The sequence below is a fragment of the Galeopterus variegatus genome, unplaced genomic scaffold (assembly GCF_000696425.1).
Source record: "Galeopterus variegatus unplaced genomic scaffold, G_variegatus-3.0.2 Scaffold11150, whole genome shotgun sequence".
Classification (NCBI taxonomy): Eukaryota; Metazoa; Chordata; class Mammalia; order Dermoptera; family Cynocephalidae; genus Galeopterus; species Galeopterus variegatus.
Genome location: NW_007737261.1, coordinates 3,517 through 9,970, shown reverse-complemented (window position 1 = coordinate 9,970; position 6,454 = coordinate 3,517).

Here is a 6,454-nt window from a genome sequence, read left to right as displayed (position 1 = left end):
GCCTGCTTGGAGGTAGTTTTGTGACCCTTTTCCGGTCCCGGTCCAGTACGGGTGCGACACTGAGGGTTGCGATCCATTGCCGGTCACGAAAAAGACAAAAAGGAAAAAAAAAATATGACCCAATTATACACTGTCTACAAGAAACTCACTTCAAATAGCAGTATNGCAGGGAAAAGAAAACAGATTATACAAGCAGAAAACAAAAAATAAAATGGCAGACATCCCTCTTGTAGCAATAACTACATTAAATATAAATGGCCTAAATAATCCAATTAAGTGACAAATTGGCAGACTAGAATATGTATAAAAAAATATGACCCAGGGCCGGCCCGGTGGCGCACTGCTACAGTGCACTGCTTGTGAGCGCGGTGGCGTTCCCGCCGAGGGTTCGGATCCCACATACAGACCGGCCGCTCACTGGCTGAGCGAGGTGCGGGTGCAACACCGAGGGTTGCGATCCCGTTGCCGGTCCCGGTCCAGTACGGGTGCGACACTGAGGGTTGCGATCCATTGCTGGTCACGAAAAAGACAAAAAGGAAAAAAAAAAATATGACCCAATTATACACTGTCTACAAGAAACTCACTTCAAATAGCAGTATAGCAGGTTGAAAGTAAAAGGATGGAAAAATACATGTCATTCAAATGAAAGGAAATCAGTAGTGGCTCTATTAGTACCAGATAAAATCAACTTCAGAGCAAAGAAAATTAACAGACACAGAAAGAAACATTATATAACAATGAAAAGATTTATCCACCAAGAAAACATACCAATTGTAAATGGGTAGGCACCAAACAACACAGTTGCAAAATATGTTAAGCAATACTGACATAACTGAAAGGATAGAGAGACAAGTCCACAATTATAGTTGGAGACCACAAGGCTCTCTCTGATCAATTAATAGAGCAAATAGACAAAAAAACTCATCAAGGATATAGAAAAACTAAAAATACCATCAATCAACAGGATCTAATTGACATCTATGGAACACTCCATCCAACAAGAACAGAATACACATTCTTTTCAAGTGAATATACCATATACCATGATAATATATATATACCAAGATAAATCATATCCTGTGACATAAAACAAACTGCAATAGATTTAAAAGGGCTGAAATCATATTGAATGTGTTCTCTAACCACAATGGAATTAAACTAGAAATCAGCAGCAGAAAGATAATAGGAAAATCTCTGAACAATTGGAAACTGAGCAACGCACTTCTAAATATCCATGGGTCAAAGAGGGAAATCTCAAGGGAAACCAAAAAATATATTGAATTGAATAAAAATGAAAATACTGCATAACAAAATTTGTGAAATACAGTAAAAGCAGTGCTGAGAGGGAACTATAAAACACTAAATACGTACATTACAAAAGAAAGAAGTCTCAAGTCAATAACGTAAGCTCCCACCTCAAGAAGCTAAAGTAAATAAATAAATAAACAAACTCAAAGTAAGCAAAAGGAAGGAAATAATAAAGAAAACAGTAGAAATCAAGGAATTTGAAAACAGAAAATCAACAAAACAAAGAACTGGTTATTTGAAAAGATCAATACAATTGACAAACCTCTAGTAAGACTGAAAAAAGAAAAAATAGAGCAGACACAAATTACTATTATCAGGAATGAAACAGAGAATATCACTATAGATACTTCAGACAACAAAAGAAATTGACAACTTAGGTGAAATGAACTAATTCCTTATAAAATACAAATTATCTCACCTCACCCAATATTAAGTAAACAATTTGAATAGCCCTATAACTGTTAAGAAAATTAAGTTGGTACACTTCCTAATTTTATTTTGTGAAGCTGGTATTATCCTGATATCAAAACCAGACAAAGATTGCATAAAACAAAACAAAAGACTATGAATCAGTATCTCCTATGAATATAGATACAAAATACCCATAGCAAAATATTAGCAAATAGAATTTAGCAGTATATAAACAGAATTCTACACCATGAATAATTAAGATTTATCCTATGGATGCAAGGCTGGTTCGATATTCATAAAACAGTTAATGTAATTCATATTAACAGGCTAAAAAAGAAAAATCACATAATCATATAAATGAACACACAAAAAAGCATATGACAAAATTTCATACTCTTTATGATCAAAAACTCTCAGAGATATAGGAATAGAGGAGAACTTTCTCAATTTGATAAAGCACATGTACAAAAACCCTACAGATTACCTTAAACTTAATGGTAAAAGACTGAAAGCTTCCCCCTAAGATCAGGAACAATGCAAAGATGTTCACTCTCACTACTCTTATTCAACATAGTGCTGTAAGTTTTAACCAGTGAAATAAGTCATAAAAGAAAATAAGTGTCATACAGATTAGAAAGGAAGAAATAAAATACTACCTATTTGCAGATAACATAATTGTGTACACAGAAAATTTCAAGGGATCTACAAAACCCCCTCTCTCTCTGTCACACACACACATGCACAAACACATGGACGAAACAAAATAACAAAAACCTCCCAGAACTAATAAGTGAATTCGGCAAAGTCACAGAATACAAGATAAACATAAAAAAATAAATGATATTTCTATATACTAGCAATGAACATGTGGACACACTGAGATTAGAAGTACAATACCACTTACATTCATTGAAAAGGAGAATGAAACACTTAGGTATAAATCTAACAAGACACGTACAGGACTTTATGCCAAAAACTACAAAATGCTGATGAAAGAAATGAAAGTTCTAAATAAACAGAGAAACATACAATATTCATGGACTGGAAGACTTAACAGAATAAAGCTGTCTGTTCTTCCCAAACTGAAAGACAGAATTAATGCAATTCCCCATAAAATCATTTAAGCAATGAACATGTGGACACACTGAGATTAGAAGTACAATACCACTTACATTCATTGAAAAGTAGAATGAAACGCTTAGGTATAAATCTAACAAGACACATACAGGACTTTATGCCAAAAACTACAAAATGCTGATGAAAGAAATGAAAGTTGTAAATAAACGGAGAAACATACCATATTCATGGACTGGAAGACTTAACAGAATAAAGCTGTCTGTTCTTCCCAAACTGAAAGACAGAATTAATGCAATTCCCCATAAAATCATTTAAAGATATTTTTTGTAGATATAGACAAGATTATTCTAAAATTTAGAAAGAAAGGCAAAGGAACTAAAATAGCATTTTGAAAAAGAATAAAGTGGGAAGAATTAATCTACTCAATTTCAAGACTTATTTTATAGCCAGAGTAATCAAGACGGTGAGTGAGGTATTGTCTGAAGGGTAAACACATAGTTTAATAGGACAGAATAGAAAACCCAGAAATAGACCTACACAAATATGCCCAACTGATTGTTGACAGAGGTACAAAAGCAATGCAATGGAGAAATGATAGTCTTTTCAGAGGTGCTGGAGCAATTGGATATCTATAGGCAAAATAATGAACATTGAACTAACCTCACACCTTATACAAAAATTAACTAAAGTACATTGTGGACTTAAAGTAAAATGTAAAACTCTAAAAGTTTTAGGAAAAAAGAAAACAGAAGAACTTCTTTGGGATCTAGGGCTAGGCAAAGAGTTCTTAGACTTGTCACCCAAAACATGATCCATAAAAGGAAAAAAATGATAAACTGGATTTCATCAAGACGAAAAACTTTTGCTCTGCAGAAGACCCTATTAAGAGGATGAACCGGCAAGCCACTGACGGAGAGAGAACATGTGCAAACCACCTATGTGGCAAAAGACTATCTAGAACATATAAGGAATTCTCAAAGCTCAACAGTAAAAACAAAACAAAACCAGAAAACCCCAACTAAAACATGGGCAAAAGACATAACATTTTAGAGGATATACAGATGGCAAATAAGCACATGAAATATTGTCCAACATCATTAGCCATTAGGAAAATGCAAATTAAAAGCACAATGATATATCTCTACACACATATGAGAATGGTTAAAATAAAAAGGAGTGACAACACCAAATACAGAGAAACTGAATTACTCATACATTGCTGGTGAGAATGTAAAAGGATACAGTCATTATGGAAAACAACTTGGCTGTTTCTTTAAGAAAAAAAAAGGGAACTGTGCAACTACCATACAGTCTGGTAATTGTACTCCTGGGTATTTATCCCAGGGAAGTGAAAACTTATGTTCACATGAAAACCTGCACATGAGTGCTTATAGCAACATTATTTGTAAAAGCCAAAAACTGGAAATAACTCAGATATCCTTCAATAGTTAAACTGTGGTACATACATACCTTGGAATACTGTTCAGCAATGAAAACAGTGAACTATTGATATATGCAATAACTAGGATAACTCTCCAGGGAATTATGCTGCATGAAAAATATCTTAAAAGATTACATGAAGTATGATTCTACTTATATGACATTCTGGAAATGACAAAATTATAGAGATGGAGAACACCGATTAGTAGAGCCCGGGATTAAGAAGACAGTGAGGGTGGGAGGTAGGGTGTGGCTACAGAAGGGCAGCTTGAGGAATCCTCGTGGTGATGGAAATGTGTTGTATCATAATTGTATCAATGTCAATATCCTGGCTGTGATATTACATTTCCATTGGGGAAAGGGTACGAGGTATTTCTCTTTCTATTATTTCTTACAACTTACGAGAATCTATGATGATCTCAAAATGAAGAGTTTAATTAAAAAAAAATTTTAGATATGTTTTGAAAAGGATGCCCTAGGATGACTGCAGGATTCCATCTAGAAAAAACTGCTCAATAGTTTTTGTGTTTAGGAACATGTGGATTTCATAAGGCCCCCTTCTCCCCACACACCATTCCTCCCCAACCTGTGCACACTGTACACCTGGAGAGGTGATCCCAGGAAAAATGGGAGAAGGCTCTCAGGAGCCTTGTTGGAATTGGTAATAAAGCCAACTTGTTCAGTTACAGGAGTGTTTCTGGTTGTCTTGTAGTGGGGAGCATTGACAAAAATAGTTTCACCAATATTCATCTGAAGTCTTTGCTGCTTTGAGCACGTACCCTCAACTCAGTAGAGTGCACACATCTGACACTCTTGCCCATGGCTAGAGATAAGTTCACACTGAATTGAGCTCTGATACTTTTTTGAGAACCCTCTGCAGTATGTTTATTTTGTTTTCTTAGGAATAAAAACTCTGTGACTTTTTAATTACCTGATCAGGTTTTAAAATATGGTAAGTTGGGAAAATTGTTTCCTAGCCTTCTAACAACTTTTCTATAGTCTATCATCCTGAGTGTTCTTTGTCTAGAAGAAGAAAAGTCTATAAGGAAAGGACAAGCAAAGGCTCCACAAGTCTGTCCTCAGATGGCCCAGGGGCTGAGAGTTCAGAAGGACTGGTATTCCTTGTACAAACTTTATTGTTTGAACAAATTTTGTTGCAGGTCACCATTTCAAAACTTCTAGGGACTTCGTCTTTGTGACCCTGAGAACTACTTTATTTCATTTTTCAGCCCTGATTGGAGACAACTGACCTTTGACCAAATTCCAGAGATTAAAAAGTCATTCTTATAGACCATAGCAGCTCTTGTGGACTCTAATCAACCTAAAATTACACCTCTTCCAGGCCAGATATCTGTTTCCTTCAGGTTTCCTCACTGCAATGCAAACTTGCGTGCTTATCTCTACAACCGGCACAACTTCACCAGGGACAATATGGAATTGCAATGACCACTCTGGGGAAATTTTTGACACAAACAAGATTGTTTACCTGAGAGGCACTTTAAATTGCAATGACCACTCTGGGGAAATTTTTGACACAAACAAGATTGTTTACCTGAGAGGCACAAAAAGAGGAACAAAAAGTGAAGAAACCTTCAAGAGGAGATTGTTTTGTTTGTCTAGGAGAGAGAACAAAAAGTGAAGAAACCTTCAAGAGGAGATTGTTTTGTTTGTCTAGGAGAGATTCTTTGGTTTAAAGTTGGAGATAACCCCTCCTTTATTTCCATTCTTGGGGATTAATAAAGTTGGCTTTCTTATTAGATTAATTGATAAAATTGCCAAGGGCTTAAACCAATTTTAATGTTATTCTTTTTTTGTATTATATTTCAATATCTGTTTTTCTATATATAAACTTTATTCTCTCTCTTTTCAGAGAGAACACAATTAGCCTTTTTTAGTGTTAATTTTATATTCACCTGATGCAGGCTCCCTTTTCTTTCTTTCTCTCTCTCTTTTTTTCCTCTCTATTCCTCTTCCTTTCTTTCCCCTCTCTTATCTCTTTTTTTCCTCTCTATTCCTCTTCCTTTCTTTCCCCCTCTCTTGGGAAATTACTGATTACCTTATCAAAAGAGTCGTTTACTTTTTACGAGCACATTCTAGGAATATCTCATCTAGATAAACAGTCAAAATGTCTGGAAAAAAGAAAGAAAAAGTTATTAAATTGTGTTTCTTTTTGTGGACACTAAGAGTATATTTGCATTATAGCTTTTATTATTATTAT